The sequence below is a fragment of the Canis lupus genome, chromosome 20, assembly GCF_011100685.1.
Source record: "Canis lupus familiaris isolate Mischka breed German Shepherd chromosome 20, alternate assembly UU_Cfam_GSD_1.0, whole genome shotgun sequence".
NCBI classification, from domain to species: domain Eukaryota; kingdom Metazoa; phylum Chordata; class Mammalia; order Carnivora; family Canidae; genus Canis; species Canis lupus.
This window is the reverse complement of record NC_049241.1, coordinates 17,323,016-17,341,922: the sequence shown is the minus strand read 5'-3', so window position 1 is coordinate 17,341,922 and position 18,907 is coordinate 17,323,016.

Here is an 18,907-nt window from a genome sequence, read left to right as displayed (position 1 = left end):
GGAGAAGATATTTGCAAATGACATATCAGATAAAGGGCTAGTTTCCAAGATCTATAAAGAACTTATTAAACTCAACACCAAAGAAACAAACAATCCAATCATGAAATGGGCAAAAGACATGAACATAAATCTCACAGAGGAAGACATAGACATGGCCAACATGCACCTGAGAAAATGCTCTGCATCACTTGCCATCAGGGAAATACAAATCAAAACCACAATGAGATACCACCTCACACCAGTGAGAATGGGGAAAATTAACAAGGCAGGAAACAACAAATGTTGGAGAGGATGTGGAGAAAAGGGAACCCTCATACACTGTTGGTGGGAATGTGAACTGGTGCAACCACTCTGGAAAACTGTGTGGAGGTTCCTCAAACAGTTAAAAATATACCTGCCCTACAACCCAGCAATTGCATTGTTGGGGATTTACCCCAAAGATACAAATGCAATGAAACGCCGGGACACCTGCACCCCGATGTTTATAGCAGCAATGGCCACGATAGCCAAACTGTGGAAGGAGCCTCGGTGTCCAACGAAAGATGAATGGATAAAGAAGATGTGGTTTATGTATACAATGGAATATTACTCAGCTATTAGAAATGACAAATACCCACCATTTGCTTCAACGTGGATGGAACTGGAGGGTATTATGCTGAGTGAAGTAAGCCAGTCGGAGAAGGACAAACATTATATGTTCTCATTCATTTGGGGAATATAAATAATAGTGAAAGGGAATATAAGGGAAGGGGGAAGAAATGTGTGGGAAATATCAGAAAGGGAGACAGAACGTAAAGACTGCTAACTCTGGGAAACGAACTAAGGGTGGTAGAAGGGGAGAAGGGCGGGGGGTGGGAGTGAATGGGTGACGGGCACTGGGGGTTATTCTGTATGTTAGTAAATTGAACACCAATAAAAAATAAATTAAAAAAAAATAATAAAAAAAATAAAAACAAACAAACAAAAAATAAATAAATAAATAAAGTGGCTGTTGAAATTTATACTCCCTGTCAGCAAATTGTTTTATTTTTCTTGTTAGAATTTAGGTAGTCATACTCTATTATATGTAAACACACATTTAGGGTTTTTTTTCCTAGATTTTTGCTAGTATGAACAATGATGCTTTCAATAGTTTTGTATATATGTCTTGATACATATGAAAGAATTTCTCCTATGCATATGCTTCAGAAGAGAATATCTGAGTCATAGGTTATATCCGTGTTCAATTTAAAATGTAATGCCACACTGTTTTCCAAAGTGGCTAAATTCTCACTCCCTACTAGCAGATTCTGCTTCCTTATACTTTTCTCCTTGCATTTATCTTAACTCAATATTCTTCTATATGCCTTTTTACATTTTAAATTTTCCTTTCACTCATTAAAATGTAAACTCTTTGGGATCCCTGGGTGGCGCAGCGGCTTGGCGCCTGCCTTTGGCCCAGGGTGCGATCCTGAAGACCTGGGATCAAGTCCCACGTCGGGCTCCCGGTGCATGGAGCCTGCTTCTCCCTCTGCCTGTGTCTCTGCCTCTCTCTCTCTCTCTCTCTCTGTGTGACTATCATAAATAAATAAAAATTTATTTTAAAAAATGTAAACTCTTTTAGGGGAAACCCCCCCTTTTTTTTTAGTCATCTTATCATTACACTTAGAAAATTCACTATCACTTGGTAGAGCCATTGAATAAATACTTGATAAATAGAGTAGCTCAGCAGTTGAGTGTCTGCCTTCAGCTCAGGGTGTGATCCCAGGGTCCTGGGATAGAGTCCCACATCAGGCTCATCGCAGGGAGCCTGCTTCTCCCTCTGTCTATGTCTCTGCCTCTCTCTCTGTGTCTCTCATGAATAAATAAATAAGATCTTAAAAAAAAAAAAACTTGATGAATCAATCAATGAGTGAATCAAAATAAGGAGGTCATGGGAAGATGATTTGCATGAGAAGATTATGTATTTGAACTTGTAAATAAAATATCATGGATGAATCCTCATGGAGCTTTCCAATAGGCACTCTGACAACACATCACGTTTAAAACTCAGGAAATAGTTCAATATTTTTTTCAATTCACTTCTTAATCAAAATTATTCTTGCTTTCTGTGTTTGCAATACATGAACTAGTACATTTAATCATCTTTAATTTTATTCCATTTCCTAGAATGATCATGAATGTGTATGCTTCTGGACTATAAACCCTTTGACATCACATCTTTGTGGTAGCAATACAATAATATGATTAAGATTGGTGCCAATTCTTGAGCTCATCTGCCTTGATTCAACTAGTCGATACTTTGGGTTCATGAAGGAAATAATCACTATGAATAATATGAGAATAAGTGATTTAATGTGGGAATCATAACTTAAGCCAATTGTAAAAATGGCTACAAATTCTTCTCTTCTTTGTTCATGCTTTTGGATACACTCTCATAGTAAGATTGGGTTTAGCCATGTGACTTGCTTTGGCCATTGGTACAATATCAGATATAATGCAACATATTAAACAGAGGAACTTTTCCTCTCTCTTATACTGCTGTGGGATCTTGTAACTGCCTTGTAAAGAAGCCCAGCCTGTTCTGCTACAGGGTGACAAACCATGTGGAAGAGAATTTAAACACCTTAATAGAGAAGTGCTAAACGTGTGAAGCCAGTCAAGATCATTCAGTTACCAGCCATCCATGATCTGACCATAGACTCATAAGGAAACCTAACAACAAGCCAAGCCAGCCCAAATGAACCGCTAAACTGCCCTGCCCCAAAGACTTATAAATTAAGTAGAATGGTGTTGCTTTAATCGAGTACATTTTAGAATGGTTTTAGAGCAAAAGCTAATTGACACAATGCTTACATAAATGGATAAGAACCTAGAAGCACTGGCTGGAGATCAGACAGTCATTAGCAATTTCAGTGTGAAGCACTACAATGTCCAGAAAGAGTGGAGGTCAAGGGAAATTTGTAGAAGTCCCTACATCTAGTATCAAAGTGGGTTTCTGTAGTGTGCATTTGACCTCTGCAGTGTCACCAGCACTGAAGAAACCAGCACATCAGACCACCACAACCTTCTGAAGAGAATGGCTTTTCATCACTCATCTACAGGAGCTCAGAGAGCTGTGGGCTATGCCAGTAATCAGTAAGGTACCAAGTTAAACATTTCTCTTTTTTATGGGCTCTATGAAACCACACTTGAGTACTATTCCCTAATGTCCTAGAGAAGAGCAAGTCAGTACCCCCAAACTATCAGGAATTTGTGACTTATCCCTCTCTTCTTTGTTCTTTCCTATGCATCACCTGCCTGTGCAATTCTAGCTGGAGCTCCCCCTGTAGAACTAATGCATGTTAACTCCATGTTATGCATCTTCCTTTTGCAGCATAATTCCCATGCTCTGTATTGAGACAGAACAGGCTTTGGACAGCTGCTGCAGAGAATTCTATGGGGAGTACATCAGAGATGGGTCATGCTTCCTTAACAGCTCTCAGTAAAACTGAACTGTCCTTTACAGAATCTTCACGGGTCTGTCACATTCCCTTTCCAGTGTCTCAGAAGAGGGAAATGAGTCAAAATAGACATTTAACGTAATATTATATGCTTCTATTATTTCAAGAAATTTGTTTTCCAGCTCCATAAGGACTTAATATTTGATATCATCTTATACTGACTTTTTTTTCTAAATTTAATGTTACATTTTTCATTGAAATTTTCAAAAAATAAGAATATTGGCAAATTCTCAGTTTAGATAATCTTTTCAACTTCTGTAATTTTATAAATGTATGTATAATGTGCTAATTGAGGATGGGCTATTAGTCAAAAGAAATCAAACCAATTTTTTTATAAAAAGAAAGAAAGGACAAGAATTCTCTCACTATGGTGTCAACCATGAATATTTGGTTAAAGAAAAACCATGGAATGACTTAGTAGCTATTTCTCTGCTCCCCCACCCCAAGACTGACATTCAAGAAAACCATTCAAAGGAACTGAGAAATTTGTTGAGGTGCTCTTGCAGCAGAGTGATAAGGAGAAAAACTAAATTAGAAAGGAATGGAAAATATGGAGTAGTGGGGAATAAAAAACAATTTTTTTGAGTTATGGAAAGGGAAATAGAAGAAGAAAACATGGAGAAGAATATGATAAGATTATGATATAAATGAAATGCTTTCTAAGATACTTGGCTAGAGATTTTGAACAAGGTATATGAATACATTTGAGAATACTGAATACTGTCTCTTCAAGATGAGTCCAAGAACAAGTATGCAATAGAGTGCATTAATTTGGGGGTCTGATAATCACAGGACTTGACTATAGTCAGGTGTTTTATAGGAGTGTTGAGACATCTTGGCCTCAGCTTTCCTGTATGTTTAAGGATGCATCACGATTTACCTTGTATCAAGAGTACAATGCAATCGTTCATTTTGGGCTTTTGCCTCAGCCTTTGGAAGCATAACTTTGTTTCTGTCTTCTCTGAATCTGCATTGGCAATGGTCTTCTGACCTTTGCTGAGAAGTGACAAAAAAAGTATGGCTGGTACTTTTGTATGATACCTGCTCTGAAGATACTCATATTGTACTTTAGGAAGATGCTAAGATTGGTAAACAATGTAGAAACTTGGAAATAATCTCATTTTCTAGAAAGCCCACATTGCCACTTTGCCAGATTTCTAGATTAAAAGTATAAGGACAAATTTAACTCTAGAGATTATGAAAAGCTGCAAGTATTTGAAAGATTTTATATATATATATATATATATATATATATATATATATATATACTATATATCATTATATGTGTGTGTGTATATATATATATATATATAAAGTAAACAACTTGAGTCAACTGATGAAAATATGCTAAAATTATTTTCTTCAAGCAATACAAATACTTAATTTTGTGGGATTGCTTCAATGAGATTTCAGTTTATTCTGACCAAGTCTTCAAATGCAGGAATAGAAGAGGAGAAAGGGAGAAAAGTGTGGACCTTAATCTACTATATTAAGTCTATTTTATTTAGATGAAGAAAAATTGAATAATTAGCTGAAAACAGCAACATCAGCAGCATCGAATGCCAACAGAGTTAGCCAAAAAATATATTTCCCTCCAACAATTTCAAATGTAAGTGACCTACTATTTAATATTATAAATGAGTAGTAGAGTGATCACGTTGCTGAAGGATGTTTATTTCTGTCCTCTAATGATTCTGGACTAAACTTTGACTGCCAAAATACTTACTAATAAATTTTCTTAATGATGTTTTTAAATAAAATTTAGATTACATTTTGTATTCCAGAACTTCATTTTATGATGTGATATTTGTTTTAGACCTTAGCCTTGGTTCAATATTGATTTTATTTTTTTGGCTCTTTGGTATTTGGCCAAATGTGTATCTGATGTAGCTTTAATGTTTCTCCATAGATTTCAGGAGCTTAAGGTCTCATTTTTTTCAGCAGTATAAATAGCTCATTTCCCTAACCAATTCCATCCATGTGGGCAAATCCAATTAAAATTTCTTTATGACCCATTGTTTTGGAATGGGGAGAAATCTGAGGGCAGTAGAAAGGAATAAGCAGCCATCTTTCTCAGACTCTTCTTATCTACCTCCATGATTTCAAAACAGGTTGCTATCAAAGTCCACCCTTGAATGACTAAGGGTAGGAAATACTGAGATATTAATGACCCCATGTGACCATTGATGTGCTAATGAACCATTTAGAGAATGTCTTGTCCAATTCTAGAATTCACCATAAAGGGGGAAATAAAGGAGTGGAATCAGGTATCAGGATATCATTCACTCAGGCTGAATGTTCACCAGGGCAGTCCCAGGCCCCATGCAGAGGAAAGGAAGGAAGCAAGATGTAAAACTTCTATTTTACCTTTCATGTTTTAATTTCATTAAAAATACTTGGAACACCATTTCCATATTTTTCTATGAAGAATAAACAACAGAACTATCAATGCACAGGTAAACACGTAGGAAACTGGGGAAAATAAGCAATGGTTTTGAGCATCAGACAATAGTCAGCACCTGACTTTGGTAACTAAGAGAAGAGAATTTGAATGAGATAGGATTCCTGTGATTGACCCAGCTTATTGCCTGAGGGCAATTCTCAGACCACAGTGCAGAGAGAACAGAGCCTAAGCAGTCTTGTTGAATTGAGAGGATAGAAGGCTGAATTTGGGTAAGAGACAGCAGGGTGCGGGGAGGGACAGTTCTAGAGATATGCACACAGGTTCCCTTTGAATCTTTGGCTAAGAACTAATCAGCACATGAGTGAGATAAAATTTTCCAAGACCAGGGAAAAAACATTAAAGACATTAGACCGAGCAATTCACAGAGCTCACACAGAGCTGGGGACATTCACATCAGTGAGTCATGGAGCAAAATCAGTCTGCTGCTAGATGTGTCATCGGAGACTCTAAAGTAGGGAGGAAGGCAGAAATAAAATATAAGGAAAAGTCATGTCAAATATATTTTTAAGTCTAATGCAAACTAAAACCAAAGATCCAAAAATTGTAACAAACTAAAGATGAAACATAAAGAACACCACACCAATATGAATAAGAATCTAATCTCTGGTAACTAGTGATTTAAAAAAAAAAAAATCTTAAAAGCAGCCAGAGAAGAAAGACACATTACAAAAGACAAAGATAAGAATCACAGAAGACTTCTCATCTGAAACCATGCAAGCCAAGAAATAATGGACAGGCATTTTTGAAAAAATGAAAAAAACAAGCAAAACAAAAAAACACCTGTCAAAACTGAAAATGATATAAAGATATTTTCAAACAAAAGCTGGGAGAATCCATTACCAGGATATCTGCACTGCGAGAAATGTTAAAGGAATTCTTTTTAGGCAGAATGAAAATGATACCCCGTGGAAATTTGATTGACACACAGCCCATACACTTTTCCCTCTTTCATAAGACTTTTAGCAAAAACAGTCACAAAAACAGTCACAGTGCCTTGAAGATGTAATTCACTATAGGTTCATGCAATTCAGTATCAATCAGGCTTTTACTACTGTTGAACAATACTTTTTTTCATTGTTTTGTGATTTCTTTTTGCTGTTGTTCTTTGATTTCTGAGTGTCTATCTTATAGGACAATTTCTAGGAATTGGCCATTACCCATTGTCTTCTAATTCTTTCAACTTCCATGGAGGAAGCTTGAAGATAAGACAGAGAACTGAAAATTCTACAACTGCTAATACAATCTGTGGTAGCTTCAAAAATGTAAAGAAACGGGATCCCTGGGTGGCGCAGCGGTTTAGCGCCTGCCTTTGGCCCAGGGCGTGATCCTGGAGACCCGGGATCGAATCCCACGTCAGGCTCCCAGTGCACGGAGCCTGCTTCTTCCTCTGCCTGTGTCTCTGCCTGTCTCTCTCACTGTGTGCCTATCATAAATAAATTTAAAAAAAAATGTAAAGAAACAAGCTACAGAACCTATGCAACTATGTGTCTTACCCACAAAACCATAATGCCAGTGAAAGAAATCAGGGGAAAAAAGACTCGATGACGTGTATTACATAATTCCATTTATGTAGAATTTTTTAAAAGGCAAAAGTATAGCAAAATAAGCCTACATTAATGAGGACAGTGTGGTATTAGCACAAATAAATTAATGAAACAGAAGAGAGACTCTAAAAAGAGACCCACATATATATGGCCAATTGATTTTCAACAAAGTTCTGAATTCAGTAAGAAAAGGGCAATTTACTCACAAATACTACTGGAATGATAGAATATACATACACAACAAAATGAAACTAGACCCTCATCCCACACCACATATTAAAATTAATGAGAAATAGACAGGAGATATAAATATAAGATCATACTGCTAAATTTCTATAAGTTAGGCAGAGATTTTAGATATGGCACAAAAACAATGAACCACAAAATAATGATAATTTGGGAATACATCAAAATGAAAATATTTTGCTTTTTAAAAGACAAAATGAAAAAGCAAGGCATAGACTGGTTGAAAATATTCACAAAGTATATTTCTGATAAAAGACTTATATCCAAGATACATAAAGAATTCTTACAACTTTATACCAAGAAAATGGACAGCATGATAACTATATTGAGCTAAAGATAAAGGAAGATACATGAATGGCATACAGACACAAGAGAAAAGGTTCGACATTATCAGTCTTCAGATATATGCAGATTACAACCATAAATAGTTGCCATAACACACCCACTTTCACGACTAAGATTCAAAAGACTGATCATACCAAGTGTTGTGATAAATGTGAAGCCCTTCGATCTCTCACACATTGTTGCTGGGAATGTAAAATTTTACAGCCACTTTGGAAAACAGCTTGGCAGTTTCTTAAAGCTATACACTTACCATTATGATCTGGCAACCCAATCATTGGTGTTTACCTTACAGAAATGAGAACATATGTTCACACAAAGATGAGACACATGTGTCTCAGGTAAAGCAGTGTATACATGAATGAACAACTCCTCACTCTAAGCCACTGTGGCACATCTCCATATGTTTTCCACACACAGATTATGGCGTAAGTGTGTTAGCAGATTGTGGAATAGAGATGGATGGGTTTCTGTTTTTATCAACCACTTAACAAAGAAAAAAAAAACATAATCAGCAAATAATTGAAGGAGCTGGGATAGAGTTTTGAGAAAACAACTTGCTTGGAGTGTTCACAATAGAATAATCATGAGTCGATTCTATTTAAAACTCTTTGACCCCCTTGGGTCAATAACAATATTTCATATCCTAAACCTCTTAAGAATACTCTGATGCTAGAATTAAAAACATGCAGACAGCAAGTTAAAGGTTGACACAAATCATATCCCATGCCGTATTATTTGAGTACAGTACTGAAATAGAAAATCTTATCCCCTTTTTTTGAACAAGAATGTTCTCAAAAGTAAAGACATTCTATTTATTCTTTTTTGACTCCAGTATATCCAATAATGGAAGTGAAAGCATTCTAAGAATTATAAGTGTTGACACTCATTAAACTTTAAGGGAAAGAGAATAGAGCTATGCATTTTCATAGAAACAATTGGCATTTAAGTAGCAATTTCAACATGATCAAAGACACTCAGATTTTTTTTTTAATCAGACTTTCATATAGTCCTATAAACTAGCTCTTCTAAGTATAGGTCCTGGAATATTTGCTCATGATGCATGCGCACATACACATATGCACACATGATTGTGTGTATGTGTATTTTAAGAACTTATAGATGACAAAGAAATAGAGTTACATGTAACAAAACCAAGAGGGATTTAGTAGATCTCATAAAATGCTGCATCCAGTGCTGTGACAAGCCTAATAATGTCAGGGAAATGAGAGGCAATAAAGTCTTCCTTTAATTTATGATTGGTGAAGCATCTGCTAAGATGAGGTACATAAACCACAGGGCACGAGGATGAGAATGTGTGTGCCTTACCATAGATTGCAGTGGAAAGGGTTATAAAGAAAACATTCCACAAAACAGGAAATCTCACATCTTCTACATTTAATTGTGCTGAGAATTATTGGTTTGTATCAAAATGGTTTTACACAGTATTTAAAAGATTAGACAACTCCTTCCTCACTACCTAGTCTTTAAGCACATAGTTTTTTAATTTAATAAGCAGTTTATAGTAATAACTGAATGTGTTAAGACGTTCTCATTTATACTTGATCAAAATGTGTTTGCATATTTACAAAATAGAGCAAATTCTATATTCATATAAACTTTAATATTCTCCTCTTCCACCCAGCTTCGCTTCAAAGTTAGCTTTGAGTTCTCAGGATTCTGATGATTCTTTAATAAAGGCATTGAGAATATGTGGAGTTTGATTTGTTTTATTCAACATTTGTGCATGTCTGGAAGTTAATTGCATGAGAATTCTCTTAAAATCCTGTAGGAGTTTGGGGTAGTAACAAATTACCTTTGCAAAATTGTTATAAAATACAAATGACTATTATTTAAACCAGTGATATTTAGGCTACAATTAACAGCATCCCTTATAAAGCAAAAACACTCCTTTATTCCCTAGTAACATCTCTTTAAATATAACAAAACTATTCCTATTTTACCTTTTACCCAGATGAAACTTTAAACCATATAGAATAAAGCTAAATTTGGGGTGCCTAGGTGGCTCAAGTGTCTGGTTTATTAAGTGTCTGACTCTTGATTTTGGCTCAGGTTATGAGCTGTGAGATTGAGCCCCCTCCCCCCCCCCCCCATCAAGGAATCATGCTGGGCGTGGAGCCTGCTTAAGATTGTCTCTCTCGGGATCCCTGGGTGGCGCAGCGGTTTGGCGCCTGCCTTTGGCCCAGGGCGCGATCCTGGAGACCCGGGATCGAATCCCACATCGGGCTCCCGGTGCATGGAGCCTGCTTCTCCCTCTGCCTGTGTCTCTGCCTCTCTCTCTCTCTCTATGTGACTATCATAAATAAATAAAATTTAAAAAAAAAAAAAAAAAAAAAAAAGATTGTCTCTCTCTCTCCCTCTCCTTCTGCCTTCCCCTCCTCCTCAAGATTCTTTCTGTCTCTGTCGGTCCCCCTGCTCGTGGTCTCTCGCTCTCACACTCAGTCTCACTCTCTCTCTCAAAAACACCCAAAAAACAAAAAAGCTAAATGCACACTTCCACAGATGTTACTTTGATCAGAAAGATTTGACAGGAGGCCCCTGACTCATTTTTGTGATGATATTCATTAAGGATTACTGTAAGTAAATCACAGAGAAGTTCATATTAGCATAACTTAACGTGTTTTTAACAGGTGATTTTACTTCTGGCTCATACAGAGAGTCCAGAGTATTTTTTTTTTTTACCCTCAAGTGAAAACAATAAGAAAGAAGAGGTCAAAGAAAATACAGTTTCCATTTATCGTCGTCAGATTCTACAAGCAGATTTAAATTTTGATTCCTTTTATGTCACAGCACTGTGCCTGCTTATTCTGCAGGCTTCTGTACTTAGTGACATATACTTTTTGATGTGGATTCCCCAAGTATAAAATCTTGAAAAAGAGTGTGTGTCACAAACATATATAGTAACATAACTCATTGCTGGCTCATTGCCTCATGGTCATGGTTATTCCCCCTTTTTACAGAGGGGCCCTGAGAAGTAAAATTATCTGTCTGGCATTATATAGATTTTAATTCGGGGAAAAATTCACAAATAGCTCTTTGATTTTCTAATGCATTAGATTTATTCTTATTATGTTATTAGTCAAAACTAGGAATAACTTTTATTTTTCTTGAAATATTTGAAGCATACAGAAATCAGCTCTTTCCAGGGGAACTTTCAGCCTTGTGATCGTAAATTGATTAATGGTTCCTATACTTAGCTGTGCTTTGGAGTCATCCAAAGGATTTTTTTAATGATAAATATTATTGTGAATGAATTCCAAAATTCTGAGAAAACAGGTATGGGGTAGAACCCAGCACTCTGTCTAGTTAGGATACTTCTTTGGTGTTTCTGTTGCACAACCAGGTGTGGAAATTGCTAGAGACTGAACTGTCTGATTTAAAGTGGAACATCACTTTTTTTCCCAGGTTCTGTGGCTTTTAAACATGCACCAGGCTTTGCCCCAGCATAAGAGAAGAGTTGCTCACACAAGGTGTGGTTTAACGAAGTGCCAAAGACCTTCTAGAATCAGTTAGGCCCTGGTAGAAATTAAACTAATCATTTTCCTTAAGAGTTACCTCTTGGCTTTTGTTTCCCTAATAAGATTCTAGTTGTATGCATTGGTCACTTACCCAACCAAGCATTTTTGCAGTGTGTATACTCTTACTATTGCAAATCAGAAACTATAAATATTTTATATTTTAATGAGCTATTTTAAGCATAAAGAAACATAAAGGATCTAAGATAACAGACTTTAGACTTCTAGACCAATTATGACCCAAGGAGTCCAAATGTCAGACAAAAATATTGGCCATGAAATTATATCATGCAAAAGAGACATAATAGTATATTTTACACTGGTCTGTTATTTTAATTAGAAATTTCTCATTGAACACAATAATTTATAATAAAATGCTACCTAGAACATAATCCTTTATATAGGACACAGTAGTTTTTAAAAAATAATCTTTTTTTCCTAGCATTTTTTGATTTCTAAATTGTCAACTCTCTAGAATGTTGCATACATTCTCTAAATTTATAGTTGTTAACCTGCCCTACTGCATGTGTGTCTATCTACTCATCCACTTTTTTTTTTGGTCTGCTAAACCATTAAAAAAAATCAATTTGCAAGAATTAAAACTATTATCTCTAAGTATTTTGGTGTGCATATCCTAAGGAAAAGGCATTCTCCTCTCTGACCTTCATACCATTATCAGATCTAAGAAAATTAGCATTATGGGCACCTGGTTGACTCAGTTGGTGGAGCATGAAACACTCAATCTCAGGGTCATGAGTTCAAGCCCCACTTTGGTCATGGAGACTGCCAGAAGAAGAAGAAGGTGGGGGAAGGGGAGAGGGAGGGGAAAATTAGCACCAATACAGTACCATCTGAATTAAGGGTTATTTACATTTCTCCCAGTTGTTGCCAATGGTTTTTATCGCTAATTATTTTTAATATTTGATTCAATATCAGTCAAGTATCATGCATGGAATTTTTTTAATGTTTCTGATCTCTTTTAATATAGCTAGAATGGTCCCTTTGCTGTTTTTGTTAGTTTTCCATGACATTACATTTTGAAGGGCCCAAACTTGTTTTTGTTTGTTCATTGTTATTGTTGTTGTCATTTTTTATGGAATGTTTTTCACTCTGGTTTTTCTAGTCAGTTTCTCATAATTCATGCTAAGCTAAAGACTTCAGCCTAATATGCAGATGATGCTAAGTATTATTGCATCCTCTCAGGAAGCAGATCACATCCCATTATTCCACTATTAGTGTTGCTAATTTGATAACTTGATGAAGGTCAGGACTGTCAGGTCTTTTTATTGCAAAGTCCATTTTTCTCTATAATTAAAAACTAATTTGTGGGGTGATACATTGAAACTTTATGGAAAGCTCCCCTTTTTTCACCTGTCTCTTTTTTTTCCTTGTTTAAAGTTACTCTCTAACTTTGTCACACTCAATGAATGCTTCACCCATGAAAAAACTGTAAAAGCATGCCCCTGAATGTAGAGTGCCCCATTTGTACTCACTCTGTTTATAGCAGTAAAGGTGGAATACTCTCTGGTAGTGATAAAGTGTTCTGCATACCTAGGCCAGGCTCAGTGAGATTTTATGCTGTAGCTGAGACACAGTAGCTTAATGAGAATAGTAGATGTGAAGCTTTTAACTCTCATCTCATTTTCTATCTGATAGAGCTTCCTCCACAGCAGTGCTTCTGTATTTTCTTATTTTTCTTTATTTTTTTTAACTTTTCATTTTGAAATAAATATAGATTCTTAGGAAATTTCAAAGGAGATCCTATGCCCCTTCATTCAGCCAATTAGCTTCAATGTTAGTATCTTGCATAATGATAGTATAAATTGACATTGGTTACAACATGCAGAGCTAATCAGATTTCATGAGTTGTGTTGGCACTTGTGTGTATGAGTGTGCATGCATGAATTATCTACCTCTGTGCAATTTTATCACATGCATGCTTCATTTAATTTTCATTAATCAAGATACTTAACCATAGCACCATTACACAAGGCTCCTTTGTCATACCACTTTAAAGCCACATGACATCCTCCTCACTCTACCTCCTGGAAACTATCAATCTGTTCTTTGTCTCTTTAATTAAGGAATTTCATCAATTTTAGTAAAAGGAGTCATAGAATAAGTTTCTTTTTTAGACTGGCTTTTTTTCACATAGATGAATAGTTTACTTTTTATTGATTATTTAGTATTCCATAGTATGGATATACTATAGTTAGTTTCTTTAAAATTCACCCACTGAAAGACATAAGGACAGCTTCCAGTGTTTGATTTTGACAAATAAAGCTTCTGCCCAAGTGTGCGATTGCTGAGTTCTTTGATAAGTCTGTTCAGTTTTTAAAGATTTACTTATTTGAGAGACCAAGAGAAAGAAAAAGAAAGAATGAACAGGAGGGGCAGAAAAAGAAGGAGAGAATCTCTCAGGTAGACTCAGTACTGAGCATGGAGTCTGGGGGAGCAGGCGTGGCGGGGACTTGATCTCACAATCATGGGATCAAAACCTTAGCCAAAACCAAGAGTCAGGCTCTCAACCAACTGGCTACCCAGGTGCTCTGAAAGTCTGTTCGGTTTAAAAAAAAAAAAACAAAAAACAAAAAACTGCTGAGGGGCTCCTGGGTGGTTCAGTTGGGTAGCATCAACTCTTAATTTCTGTTTAGGTCATGATCTCAGGTCTTGGGATCTAGCCCTGCACTGGGCTCTGTGCTCACTGGGGAATCTGCTAGACATTCTTTCCCTCTGGCCCTCCCTCCACTCATGTGAGCACTCTCTCTCTTTCAAGTAAATAAATAAATCAAAGAAGAAGAAGAAGAAGAAGAAGAAGGAGAAGGAGAAGGAGAAGGAGAAGGAGAAGGAGAAGGAGAAGAAGAAGAAGAAGAAGAAGAAGAAGAAGAAGAAGAAGAAGAAGAAGAAGAAGAAGAAGAAGAAAAGATGCCTGGGTGGCTCAGCAGTTTTGCATCTGCCTTTGGATCATGCTCAGGGCATGATCCTGGAGTTCTGGGATTGGGTGTCACATCTGGCTCCCTTCATGGAGCCCGCTTCTCCCTCTGCCTATGTCCCTGCCTCTCTCTGTGTGTCTCTCATGAATAAATAAATAAAAATCTTAAAAATAAAAGGGAAAAAGAAACTGTCAAAGTATTTTCCATAGTGGCTACACCATTTTACATTTCACCTACCAATGAATGAGTGATCCAGTTTCTTCATGTCTATGTCAGCATTTGGTATCATCACTATGCTTTATTTTAGATATTCTGATCTCACTGTGATTTTACATTGCATTTTCCTAATAACTAAAGATGTTGAACATCCTTTTGTGTGCATACTTGTAGAGCTTCTGTATAGCTGCTTCAGTGAAATGGCTCTTCATGTCTTGTACGCATTTTAAAAATTGAGTTCCTTTTCAATTTTTAGCTTTAAGAGTTCTTTATATAGTCTAAATATTAGTCCATTGTCAAATGTGTGATTTGCACATATTTTCTCCCAATCTGGAGGTTATATTTTCATCTTCTTAACAGGGACTTTCACAAGGAAAAAATGGGTTGTTTTGTTTTGTTTTGTTTTGTTTTGTTTTGTTTTCATTTGGTCAAATTGCCAATTTCTCCTTAAGGCTTGTGCTTTGGGTGCCAAGTCTAAGAAGCCTTTTCCTGGGCAGCCCGGGTGGCTCAGTGGTTTAGCACCACCGTCAGCCCAGGGCCTGATCCTGGAGACCCAGATCAAATCCCACGTCAGGCTCCCTGCATGGAGCCTGCTTATCCCTCTGCCTGTGTCTCTGCCTCTCTCTCTGTGTCTCTCACGAGTATATAAATAAAATCTTAAAAAAAAAAAAAGAAGCCTTTTCCTAGCACTATATCTCAATGATATTCTCCAGACATTTTATAGTTTTATATTTACATTTAACTCCATGATCCCTTTTATATATCAAGTTAATTTTTGCATAAGATATGAGGGTATAATGAAATTTTTATTTGGTTTTGTTTTGTTGTTTTGTTTTGTTTTTAGGTTTTTTGGGGGGAGAGAAGGTGGAGGGAGAGCCTATGGATGTCCAATTTCTTCTACAGCATTTGTTGAAAATGTTCTCCTTCCTCTCTGGAGTTGCTTTTGCTCCTTTGTAAAACAATTACTTGGCACATTTGGTTGGGTCTATTTCTGAGTTCTCTGTTCTGTAGCCGCTGGTTCTATAAAGGTGAAAGTTGATTTCCTGGGCCCCCTAGTATTTCGGTGCCATCTTCTATTGTGGGAGACAAGTGGAAGCAACTGCATCTGGATTTCCTTGTGCCACAGGGTTGAGAGAATGACTCTGTAGATTGTTTGCCACAGTTTTACCACCACTGCTACAGCCGAGAACCGAGAACCAAGTACACCTCCTGTCAGTGCCCCAGAAGAGAGTGGGGACTGCATTGAGTCACCCAGGCTTTGAAGAGGCTGCTGCAGACAAATCAGCCTGCCTGCTATTGCCCTTGTTCTGGAACAAGGCTTAGGACTTCCCACTAGGTTTCTGTTGGGCTTTTTTCTTTTCTTGTCTTTGGCTGAAAAAAGTAGACGTTCTTTGTTTTCTTGTCTGTCTGTTGGAGATTCTGGACTGTAGAACTCTCTAGTGCACAGGCTGGGGAATAAGAGAGATAAAAAGAAACTCAAAAAGCTCACCACATTGTTTTTCTTTAAGTTCTGAGCACCCTCCAGGACTTCTACTTACTAGCTTCCAGAGTCTTTTGTCATGGTCTTTTGATTTGTTTCCAGGATATTCAGTTGTATCTATCGGAGAGAAACAGAGAAAAGTGAATCTATGCCATCTTGTCTTTCCTTACTTTTTAAGTATCAGTAACATATATTATTTTCATTTGTATTTTTACACAGAAGTAGAGCTTTCATTTGCTAGGCGGAAAAAAGAATCAACAATATTCACCTAAAATATGCAATATATGCTGAGATGTTACAATCATTTCTTCTAATGTTAGGCTGTTTCAGGATATGCAGAATGCCTTGTAGTTTCTCAGTTGCCTTGGAAATTATTTATAGTTGATATGGATATATAGTGTTATAAAGAACTTACTTTAAATTAGAATTTGAAGAATCTGAATTTCTAGTTTCTTGAACTTTGAAGCAAGTAAATATTTTCAGCTATGCATAAGCCAGGTGCTAATGACTATTGACCCACAATCTCTTTTCAAGGAGATTAGCATTAATCAAGACAAATGTCCTGTCAGGTTTAAAGGTGTGATGTCCTCTACATACAAACAAATAAAAACAAAAACATCACTTATTTGTGATCTGAAATTCAGTTTGTCTAAGAAATCCATGCAATATTAAAACTTCAAATGTCTTTATTTAGCTGACATCAATCTAAAATTAATGGACCTTAATATTTGGGGATAATATGTGGCTTTTTAAATCCTGTCCAGGAAATACATTATGGCAAGTGTACAGGGCTGGAAGTTAAAAGGACAGAGAAGTCATAAATGAACATAGATGAGAATAAACTTACTCCGTAAAGTCTCTGGTGAAAATTGAAGTATAATCCTGGAATATTTTGTATACTATATACTTCAACTATTTAAACATTTAGGTATTATTTCTCTGATACAGGCAGCGAATGTGTAGAGAGGTTCAGAGAAGAACAAAACAATCAACACTCAAAGAACCCTTATGACATTTCTTCAGTGTAACTGCCCTCAGGGAAGCTGCATTCTAGGGGAGAATAAAGAAGGTGACAAATTTATAATGCAATGATATACGGTAAAAAGTGCAATAAAAAGAATAAGAAATGATAAATAGCAACAAAGGTTCATGTTTAGCTAGGTTTGTCAGAGATTATCCCTCTGGGGAAACAAGACTTTAACAGGGACCTGAAGGATGAAAGGAATCTGGAGGAAAAGCATTTCATGCAAAAGGAACATGTTTGGTTAATTGAAGAAAAACAGAAAGATCTGTTTGTCTGGTAGGAGGCAGGGAGGTTGGGGGTGGGAGTTTGAGTTGGATGATAGGGAATGACAATGAAGGGTCACTGAAAGAATGTTAATTCTATTCTAACCATAATTGGAAACACTTAGAGAATTTTAAAGAGAAACCCAGTATACTCTGTTTCTATTTTTGAGAAGCAATCTCACTGCTGTGTGAATAATGAATACAGTGAAGGGCTGGAGTGGAAACGAGGAAGCAGGAGGCTCTGCAGTAGTTTGGAGGAAAGGTGATAAGGATGGTGGTGGTGGAAGTGCTAGGATTTTCAACCTATTTGGAAGTAAAGCTACCAGGCCTTGCTATTAATTATATGTGGAGTGTGAAAGAAAACCAGGATATTAAGATAATGCCAAGTTTTAGGTTTGGATGCCTAAATAATTAGCACTGACATTATTTGCAATGGAAAAAAAAAACCTGACGGGTTTGGAGTGGAAATTAATTTGGAGATGTCCACTGAACATCCAAGTAGAGTTGGGGAAAACAACATTCAGATGATCAAATATGGAGTTCCAGGTTGAAGTTAAGGCTAGAGATATAAATTTTAGAATTGTTGCATCTTAGCTGTTAAACCTTAGATCAATTATCAGTTCCCTTAAAGAAAAAGTCTAGATAGAGAACATAAAATATCTGAGGACCAATTCTTGGATTTTTGTGTCTTGTCTTTTTACATTAAAAAAAAGAGAAGAAAGGGCCAGGAAGGAGTTGGAATACACATTTACAGTTATCAGTATAATTGCTTCTGTGAGCTAACAGAGGGAAGATAAACAGAAGAAAGATGATAGAGATCCCTTTGGATGAGGCATTCTGGAATCCTCTGTTGGAATTGACTGTGGTCAACAGTGTCCAAAGGAGTGAGTGAAGCAAAAGGCAGAAGGGCTGGGCATCTATGGAGGTTCAATAAATAATAGAGGAAATGTCACCATCTCTGACTACTGTGATACAGAAGGAGCACCTTGGTCTAAGTCTGAAGCCATGAGATTCTCACTCTTTACAAAATGGAAATGGAGAGGGAGTTTGGAGCAAGGACCAAATAGCTAAAACCCTTGCAATAACTTAAATAGCACAGAAAAGTTTTAAACTACTATTAATTATAAATGATAAGGTTGAAGTAGCATGCAACACAACTAAATCTCTATTGAATTTTTAATTTAAAAAATACATACACATGATTGGAAAACTCAAATTATACTGAAAGGGATAAAGTTCACTCTTTACTTTCCTTCATTCATCAAAGAGCTATTAAGTGTGTTTCTCTATGTCAGCCTATATTTTAGGAGTATTAAGTGCTGGGGACAGTGATCAACAAGACTTAGCTTTCAGTATAGAACCGGAAAAAAACAATCA